This window comes from Boleophthalmus pectinirostris, unplaced genomic scaffold (genome assembly GCF_026225935.1).
Source record: "Boleophthalmus pectinirostris isolate CB_2022bp ecotype Guang Dong unplaced genomic scaffold, ASM2622593v1 HiC_scaffold_4, whole genome shotgun sequence".
Classification (NCBI taxonomy): domain Eukaryota; kingdom Metazoa; phylum Chordata; class Actinopteri; order Gobiiformes; family Gobiidae; genus Boleophthalmus; species Boleophthalmus pectinirostris.
In genome coordinates, this window is record NW_026571353.1 from 29,690,596 (window position 1) to 29,700,736 (window position 10,141).

Below are 10,141 nucleotides of genomic sequence, written 5' to 3' on the forward strand. Positions count from 1 at the left end.
AGGATTTTTTTTTGTTTCAAGTTGTCAATGATAGCATTATAGAGGTGCAGTAGCCTTGTAATTATGATGACCAAAAAAAAGAGAATAAAAATTCATCAACTCTGGACGTGGTGGGGCTAAACATTTGCCAATAGATAACGACACTGCCTCGTTATCTGTGAGCTGACAGGCTGTCAATCAATCTCCCTACGTTTCTAGTGTAACTGACTTGCCTGCGCGCCGCCGGTACGTGGTTTACGTACGCCTGTCACGCAGTCCACAGACGCAAGACGCACAGACGCTGTTTACTCCACCAACGCAACAGTTCTTAGCGGCTTTTTTTGACCTATATCTTCCTCGCAGTTAGCACAAAGTTTGTTGCAATGGCGACAAGAATCCAGGAGCAGTTAGCTGCAAAAGAAAGTCCGTTTTTGAGGTCATTGAAAGAAGAAGACAAGGGGAAAAGCAGCGAAGCCAAACTAAGGTGATTCTTGAAGATTCATTCCAGCGATGGCGCGACTGAAGCAGACGCAGGGTCTAAAGACTGACGCACTGGTCGCCAAATTACTCCTGGACAGGTCACTTCTGCTTATTATGAAAACGTACTTTATTTCCAAGAGCTAGACAAACGTTTTTCAGGACACGAAAGCGATATCCTATGTCTGAAAACGAACGAAATGTCCGCACACCCGCTCCCCCCGCTCCTCACTTCTCCGTCTTGCCTAACCAACACTGTAGTTAGTTGTTTACAAGTCATGTGCACCGGCTGTAAACAAACCTGTTTCTGGCGTAAGGAGGAGGAGGGAGGAGGTGTTTCTACGTAGGAGCTGTAGGGGAGGGGGGGTGGTTTCACGCATGCGCAACATTTGAAAAAGGACAAACAGTCGCTGGATTTCTCGTTCCTTGGAAAATCCTCTATACAACCTTTAAGTTAAAATACAGATACCAGAGCAAGTAAGAAAAAGTAAAAATGTACTTGGAGAGCAAAAAGTAAAAGTATTCCAGGCAGATTTTGAGCTAAAAATAAAAGATAAATAAATAAATAGATAATAAAGCTTCAGATGTACTGATTTTAATAAAGAGTTTTATTTTATTTTATTTTCTAGCTGTTTTCATTTGTATATTCATGTTTGCTCAGAGTATGAATGTGTTAAAAATAAACCCTTCAACCTTTTCATCAGGTTTCAAACTATAATAAAAAAAAAACTTTATCTTTTCAGTCTAGTTAAAAAATGTAGTGGAGTAGCAAGTAGAGACACCTTCCCTCAAATGTAGTGAAGTAAAAGTAGAAAGTATATACATATACTCAAGTGAAGTACAGATACCTACAAATTTCATTAATGGTGCACTGTGTAACTTTTTGGTTTGGTGTCCTGCCATTGCTCTGCCTGGAATTTTCAAACAGCTTACATTTATTCAATTACAGGTGGTTTATAGCTCAAAAATACCTGAAAAACATGCATTCTGACTGTGAGCGGGGTCGCCTCTCCACAGATCTGACCTGTAACCTGGTCTGGTTTGATCTCCGTGAAGATAGAAAGGTTTAATACTGTATTACTTGGATGGGTGACTTCTCGGAAAATCAAGTGCCACAGTACCACCACCACAGTAGAAAAATATTGTCATTGTATCCTTAGGCAAGACATTTCACCCACATTGCCTATTTATCTGACATACAATTGTGTTTTATATTAAATCGGGCCTAGTGTTGTGTATAAACATCGCTGCTCTGTTATTGTAGATTCAATACTTGGGAGGTATTCCATCAAAGTCGCTCAACAAGCCCAAGCTTATCCTGAAACTGTCTCATTAAGCCAAAGATGTTCATTTTGTCTTCTTATAAACTTTAACTTCTTAGGTTCTTTTTAAAGACAATGCAGTAAAGTGTGTTTACCTTGTTGACATGTTTCGGCTGCTAGCTGCGAGCCATCTTCAGAACTGTCACCGCTGTTGGTGGTGATGTGTCGTATATCAGCTGTTGTTACTTCTTTTAGGTGTGGTCAGCCCAAAGATAAAATCCCACAAGAACAAAAATGCCATATACGAAATTCAATGTAAATCATTCAATAAATCCAATACATAGGGGAAACAGGCCGGACATTCCACATTTGAAAAAAGGAACACCAAAAGGAAAACATCAGGGAAACTCACCAGAACACAAAAAGATAAAGCAAAACAGGAAAAACCTAAAATGCGCCATATCAGACACTGTAAAAGGAACAACCACATTATGGATCGGGACGGGGCTCGGATCATTGGATCGGAAAAAAACAAGTTCAAACGCTGGATCAAGGAGGCCATTGAAATCAGGAAACGAGGCACGGACAGCATTAACCGTGATGACGGCGTGTTACTCCTTTCACACACCTGGGACACCCTCCTCCAGAGACACCGGGCGATGGGAGGCGTGGTCAGTCTGAGCGACCTGCCAGGTCCATCAGGTCTGACCACGCCTACAGGAAGTAACAACAGCTGATATACGACACGTCACCACCAACACCGGTGACAGTTTTGAAGATGGCTCGCAGCTAGCAGCCGAAACATGTCAACACGGTAAACACACTTTACTGCTTTGTCTTTAAAAAGAACCTAAGAAGTTAAAACTGAAACTGTCTCCATCTCCAGTTTAAGCCTCAACTCGTTCCATGACAGAAATAATCCCGGTGTTTGACCAAAGCTAAGTCAGGCCTGAAGTTTAAGCTGCACTTTGTTGCGATCCCGAAGGTCAGAGCAATGGAGCGACGACATCACAGAAAATGGGCTCAAATTGTGACGTTTTTAAATGACCTGATTAAACAAGAGAGGAGCCACAGCGCGCACGGACAAGAGTTTGATATGGGACACTGAACGTTTCTGGTCATTCTGATCTGAGGAGCGAGAGGAAAGACACGACTTGCTGCACCCCTTCCCGATGGTGCGGTAGTACGTGCGGAGCTTAAGTTCCACTGCGCATAAAAGTGAAGCTGTAATGGAACTCTTCACAATAAAATCCTGACCGACGTGTTTGCAGTTTTGACAGGGAGCGAGAGATGATGGAATCAAGAGAGAGACAGAACCCACTGAAAAACAGTTCATCCTCAACCTTCAAAAAAACAAAACAAAACAAAAGATTTTGCAACCCCCCTCCAGTACCTCGCGACCCCCCTGTTGAAGACCTCTGGCCTAGTATGAAAGTGTTTTGTGTGACTGAGTGTCGGTGGAGATCGGAGAGGCCGATGGTGCAGATTAGCAGCCTCGCTTCTGTCGGTCTATCGCTGGGCAGCTGCGGCTACAATAGTAACTTACCACCACCGAGTGTAGAGTGAATAAACCTCTGTAAAGCGCACAAGGGTCTAAAAAAGCTCAATATAAAACTGATTGGTTTACTGTATTTTCCGGGCTGTTAGGCGCTCTGGATTATAAGATGCACTCATGTCATTAAATGGTCTATTTTCTAACTTTTTTCACAAATAAACTGCACCGGACTTTAAACGAAACACAACAGTTGGATGGGTCAGTCGGACTTTGTTTGTCGCGTTCACGGTGACTCTGGGCTTTGTTCAATTGTGGCGTGTAGGGAGGGTGCTGTCTGGGACCGCTGGATTTAGGGATGGGCATGATTAATCGATTAATTGATAATTGATCATTAAGAAATTTCATTGATTACATCATTTTAACAAATCGACAACATGGTGTCCGTACATGTGTCTCTGCACTCAGAAGGAGCGAGCAAACAGAAACATTCGGTCAGTCTGCAACGTACCGAAGCACAAATGTGTATTCAACGATGACTTGTACAAGAAATTCCACACTTTCCGTTCCTGGTCGGGACAAGTGTGAGTCCATGTGCACAGTGTACAAAGCAACACATATGTTTTTGGTGTCCAGTGGGAAAAAGCTTTGCCAGGTGAGAGTCGCGCAATGTCAATGACGAGTCCCCACCTCCCTCCCCGGTGTCCTGGTTTTGACAAACACAAATATGGTCACACTAACCTGTATTCAACTGAGTCATGCCTTTTAATCCGACAGAAATTGACCGCATCAGCGACACAAGAGCTGTAGTTTTATCTTCGCTTAGTTTATGCAAATTAGCCATGCTGTTTTAAGTTTTGTTTCTGTGAGAGAAACTGAATTAAACACATTATTATCTCAAACGGATTGATGTGGCTCTAGAGTCGTTACGGTTTATTTGTCGTAAAGTTGAATTTTTTTATGCAGATTAGTAGTGCAGATAGTAATAATAATGATGATCATTTTAATATAAAAACGTTAATGATTAATCAATAATCTATCGTTAATTCTTCCGACGATTGATTAAGAAAATTTCATCGAATGCCCATCCCTAGCTGGATTGTCGGCGTGTTCGCAGTGACTCAGTTGTTCAGTTGTGTCTAGAAGTGGCACATTGCACTCGCTTTTTCGGTTCGTTCCTTCGTTCCTCGTCGGCGTGGAGTGATGAGTGTGACTGTGGGTGTTTGTCGCTGCGCGGTCGCCGTCTGCTCCGTGTGTGTTTGTAGTTCACTGAAGTCGTGCTGGGACACCAGAGTGGATTCGTGTATGGGGCGCTCTGGATTGCGGGGCGCGCGGTTGTTTTTTGATGGGGTTAGGGGCTGAAGAGCGCGTCTAATAACCCGGAAAATATGATATTATTTTTACTGTGAAACATTCCAGACAAATCAATAACGTCTCCATGGAGAACAGCACCTGACAGACCCTCCACCAGAAAAGCTACACAATCCACCTTTATGTACAATACTTGACTACATTTACTTCATTATGTTCCACCGCTGACTACTGCACGCGGCTTTGAAATGGTAGGAAATATTTTTAGTTAAAGATGTCCTAACTTTGAAAACTGCTATAACCTGACAGGGACGTGCACAGGCCAACTCCCCGAGGACAGATTGTAACTGTTTTCTTTGACACTGCTGCAGGGCAAGAGCTATGGCCGGACTCTTAACAAGCATCTGCGCTGGAAGTGCTGAACCACGGATTCTCCTCTAGTGTTGTTTACGCCATTTTACTGTTTTTTATGATCTTGTCCGAGCGTTTTGTTTTTGTAATGAGTTTGAGGCTGTGTTTAAAGAGCCTTATTACACTGTTCTCTGATCCAGTTATAATATTGTTTCCTCGTCACAAAGTTATGTTTTGTTTCATTCACACATGTTTAACACACTAACCATGCCTGTGTTCTTCTGTCAAACGGAAAACGCTCTGTACCACTTTGTGATGTCATGTGGTAATCCAGGAAGTGCTCAACTCTTTTTTTTTTTTTGTTTTTTTTTGTTTTTTTTTTAAACTCCAGACACCTTCACTAAAATAATTTGGATGATTTCAGACCTAGAATTGCCAATCTCTACTGACCAAAAGATAAAATGTTGTTCCGCTTCATGATATTAAAAGATGGAACATTTTGAGCTTTGGAGATGTAGACAGATACATTTATAGAAATAAAGGATTACGCAAATGTGTGAGTGAAACAAAACACAACTCCAGGTCTGTTTTTGAGGAGGTATCAACATTATAACAGGCTCACAAGAATCCATTTTGCGTAATATTGTTCTTTTAAATTAGTGATGTGCATTGTTTTCTTAATGGTAATGAAGAATAGATTTTAAAATAGTCGATGTGATATTTTTACTATGGAGATTGGGAACCATGTGAAGTGAGACACATTTGTGATATGGTGCGGTTATGGAACAGGTTGGTTAATATGCCAGACACAAGATTAACCAAACATGTATTTAACTGGAGTCTGTTACATAAATCGTCCTGGAGTAGAGAGATGGAGAAAATTTTTGAGATTGCAGATCTCCAGTTTATTTACAGATAGTAAGTTTCATCTGTAGTGTTAGACAAGCGAGGAACATTTACTTTGATAAGTATAAACAAAAGTGGCACAATGACATCTTATGTAAACCAAAATTAAGAACATATATCTTAATTACAGACTGTTTTGGACCTGAACCATATGTCACCATGAACCTGAGCAGAGGTCAGAGGTCAGTATGTGCCCAGTTGAGGTGTGGGACTCTGCCTCTGGCTTTGGAGATGGGACGCTTCCACTCAGTCCCAGAGGAGGAGCGCACATGTGTTCTGTGCGACTTAAAGGACATTGAAAATGAAATGCATTTTCTGTTTTACTGTCCTTTGTATCATGACCTTCGCTGTCAGTTGTTGTCTAATGTGTCTTTCTGTTGGTTTGTTATGTCTGATGAGGAGAGACTGAAGTATTTCTTTAAATGTAATGTTTTTAAGTTGGCTCAGTTTGTGCTGAAAGTCTGGGACCGCCGTAAGAGGACAATTTATGTTTGATGTGTGATCTGTCTGCTTATTGTTTTATGTGTCTTATAAGCCCATGCGGGCTGGCACCAACTAAATGGTGCATGACGCTAAATAAGTAAACTAAACTAAACTTAAATTCACTTAAAAATGTAGGTGGAGTATACTGTACGTCACCATCTTGTCATCCATGATTTTATAATTCGGAATGGAATCCATATTATTGCACTGAACTTATTTATCTCCATGGAAACAATCAAGTAATGCGACCAAGCCAAGTTACAGGTCAGATCTGTGGACAGGCAAACTCATATTTTTCGAGTAAACACATGTAGAACACTTGGACCCCAGGAAGAATAGTCTTTAACCCAGTAAAGACTAATGGGGATCCAATAAATAAATAAATAAATAAGTAAATGAATAAATAAATGAGTAAAAGCAAAGTAGGTATGTTTAATGCCATTAGGGCTGGGTATAATTAAATTGAATATGATACATACCTCGATCCATAAGCCACTATACGATATGTTTTTTGGTACAGTGAGCATTTGATTCTCAACAATTTGATACAATATATTTCACATTGATTTGATACAGTTCATTGAAAAAAAGGCTAAATCATGGCTGTGATACTAAAAGTCCACTAAGTTAATATGAAAAACACCAATTTTACTCATCAAAACAGTGAAAATGTCAACACTTTTGACGCTCTTACACAAAATAATTTAGTAAAACATACCAAAAATTACTCTTGGTGATATGTCGATACAGCAGCCCACGATATCGATACTGTATCATCAAATTAAACGATACGGTATATCGATATTTCAACATTTTTGCACACTCCTAAATGTCATGCTGTGGAAAATGCAGACAAAGCATCTCCACAGAGACGAGCAGAGAGCTGACTTTTCAACAATAAAGTTACAGAGTGAACCTTTAAGTAAGAATTTGTCTTGTTTTTGAAGATAATGATCAAAACACTCAGCGTTCTGAAGACTCAGCTAAGACTTAGGCAATTGAATTCACTTCCCAGATGAACCAGCGTCCCTCTTTAGTAGTCGTACCACGTGTGTCGTCGAACTTTTACTGTATTTATTCTTCTCATCTGCAGTAATTATTGAAGCGGCCGTGTGTTGACTTTTAAAGGGGACATTTGGATAGCTCCCTGTGGGATGCCCTGGTGGTGCACGAGAGACACTCCAGACCAATTAACCTTTTACTGATCCTATCCCTCATAAAGAGCCTCTCGACTGACACTCACAACTGACCAGGACTGACCGCACCTGACCTCATGTGAAGGGCTATGATGAAGTCAGTGTTTTTGAGCTTGAAAAACAGAAGAACACTTTCAAATCAAAATGATCGTTAAAGGACAAATATTATGCTAAATGTATTTTTGTTGAGCTTCTAACCATGTTATTGATACTTTGCAGCAGCATCAACAGTTCCTGGGGTTGTGATGTGAACTAGAGGCTCTGCTCTGTTTGAGGCTCTGATAGATTTTAAACTGTTCTTTATTTTAATGCAGTCTGCAGTCTTAGTTGGAACAGGTGAGCTCATTTGTCTGTCTCACACACAAGTCCCAGGGTCTCAAAATGGCCGTCTATTCAAGTCAATGGGCCGAGCTCAATGGCGCTTGACTCCAGATTAGTCTTTAGTCTGGCTCTGGGCCGACTGAGCATGTGCAGTAGTGCTCATTCTCTTGTAGCCCAATGCGAATACATGCGAGCACATGCATGGAGCGCGGTCTCGTGTATCACATGATCACTTTGACCAATCAGAGCGAGAGGAGAGAGAGCAGAGCAGAGCGGAGCTAAAGATTAAAAAGCATTTTTTAAGACAACTGAAGGGTTTTGAGCTGAGAAAAAGTTTATTATCTAAAAATTGGTAAAAATTGCAAACAAATCTGACATTTTTGAAAGTTGTAGGTGCCCTGTCAGCCGAACACGAGCAGTTTGATTACTTTGCACTCTATGAGGAAAAATCCTTTCTCGGCCAGAGGGATTTTTTTCGCTAAAGTACCAGTGATTGGCCACTACGTTCAAAGGAGGCAGCTACAAGCAGCAATACCCTATCCAGTTATTTTAATAGATCCATGCTCACACATGAAATTACAGTCGAGAGATAGCTAGAATTATCCAACAGTTTTTCAGTTAGTCACCATGTTTGTTGAAAATCAGACACCTAAACAAGACCATGAACGCTCAGGTTGACCACAGACTCCATTTTGTAATTTTTAAAGCTTAATGGACAGTCTTTGTTAATCTTTGCATTGTGTCTCCAAGGTAACTTCTAAACATTCCACCTTAGACATACAAGTAGAACACCCCCAGCGTGATGTCACTCCAAAGTATCAATACTGGTGGTTTTCAGATTCTGATGATGACTTCCAGATGGGGCACAATAGACAGTTTCTCTCTAGTGATGACACTGAACTTTGCCAAGAAATATAATATACAAAAGGAAAATTTACAAATGTTTAACCTGATGATTTTTATTATTGACTAGATGCACAAACTCACTAGCCAGGCTGCCTCCGCTCAGTTTCATTTCTCTCCAGCGACTAGGTCAGGAATCAGAATACACGAAACAGTTTGCAAAAACCCCGGAAGTGCGAGTTCGGGCACCAGCCAATCAAGCATTACATACGTCACGACAAAATAGCAGTGATTGGTTAAATGAAAAAAAGTACCCACCTACCATTGAATGAGCGAACGAATTCTGACGCTGCGAGGTCAGACGGTTTCTACAAAGTGAAACCGGATGATGAATCAGGCTATAAACTCACTGTATTACAACAAAAATCTACCCTCCACCTTTATTAAATATGACTGGCCTAATGTTATTGTTGTTAGAAACCCTGCAATTGTTCTCCCAAAACATACGTGGAGTGATCTTCTCTAAGCACTTGAAAATGCTGTTTAGAGTTGTAACTCTGACGCAACAATTTAGGCAAAATACAAACTGCACTTGAGATTTTTTTCAAGTCCACAACCTATGACAACACTCCACAGTCCAAAAGTGGTACAATCTCCTTGAACATAGATACAAATACTATACTGTAAAACTACAGTACTGTATGGGCAAAACAACAACATCTCCATGGAAACATTACATAGTGCACCTGTATAAACAAAAGCCTGAATAATGAAAATAAGTGTTAATTTGATGGTACAAAAGACAACAGTTGCATTAACAGATCATGTACAGGGTGGAATCCATTAACATCTCCTCCTCTATTCATTTGTATTGTTTAGCCTTTATGGAGTCTAATCACTGCACAATAACACTGGCCTCCATAAGCCACTGTGTATGTACGGCTATGGGTCTGATTCACGTGTAATTATGCTGCTCGGAATGGTTCAATAGCTTCCTGGATGAAGATTGGCATGTTGATGGATGGAGAGGTGCAGGCCGGGTGAGGACAGAGTCTGGCAAACAGTAGTCACGATTCTCTCTCTCTCTCTCACGCACACAAACGCACACACACTCTCATAGACACACACTGGGTTTCGATGCTTTGTAGGGAATTTACATTGACTCATGGTGCACACACTTAGACCTTTGAGAATTTGTGTATCATTTGTTAATTGTTTTTCAAAATAAAACCAAGGATAACGACTGTTTTTTCAGGTTTCGATTTTGTGTTTTAGTGAATAATTCAAAAAAATGGATAATGACTTATCGTGACTTAAACTGTGATGCCGGACTTTTGCGCCGCATACGGACCGAGCCAGGACTGAACCAGGTCTAAATCAGGTCTAAAACAGGTCACCCGAGGGCCTACACGGGTGCACCTCCTGGCCCATCCCTATACTCAGTCCTGGTTCAGTTCTGGTTTAGTCCTGGTTTAGACCTCAGTAGTACTGGGGTAGTCCTGGTGTATACCTGGTTTAGT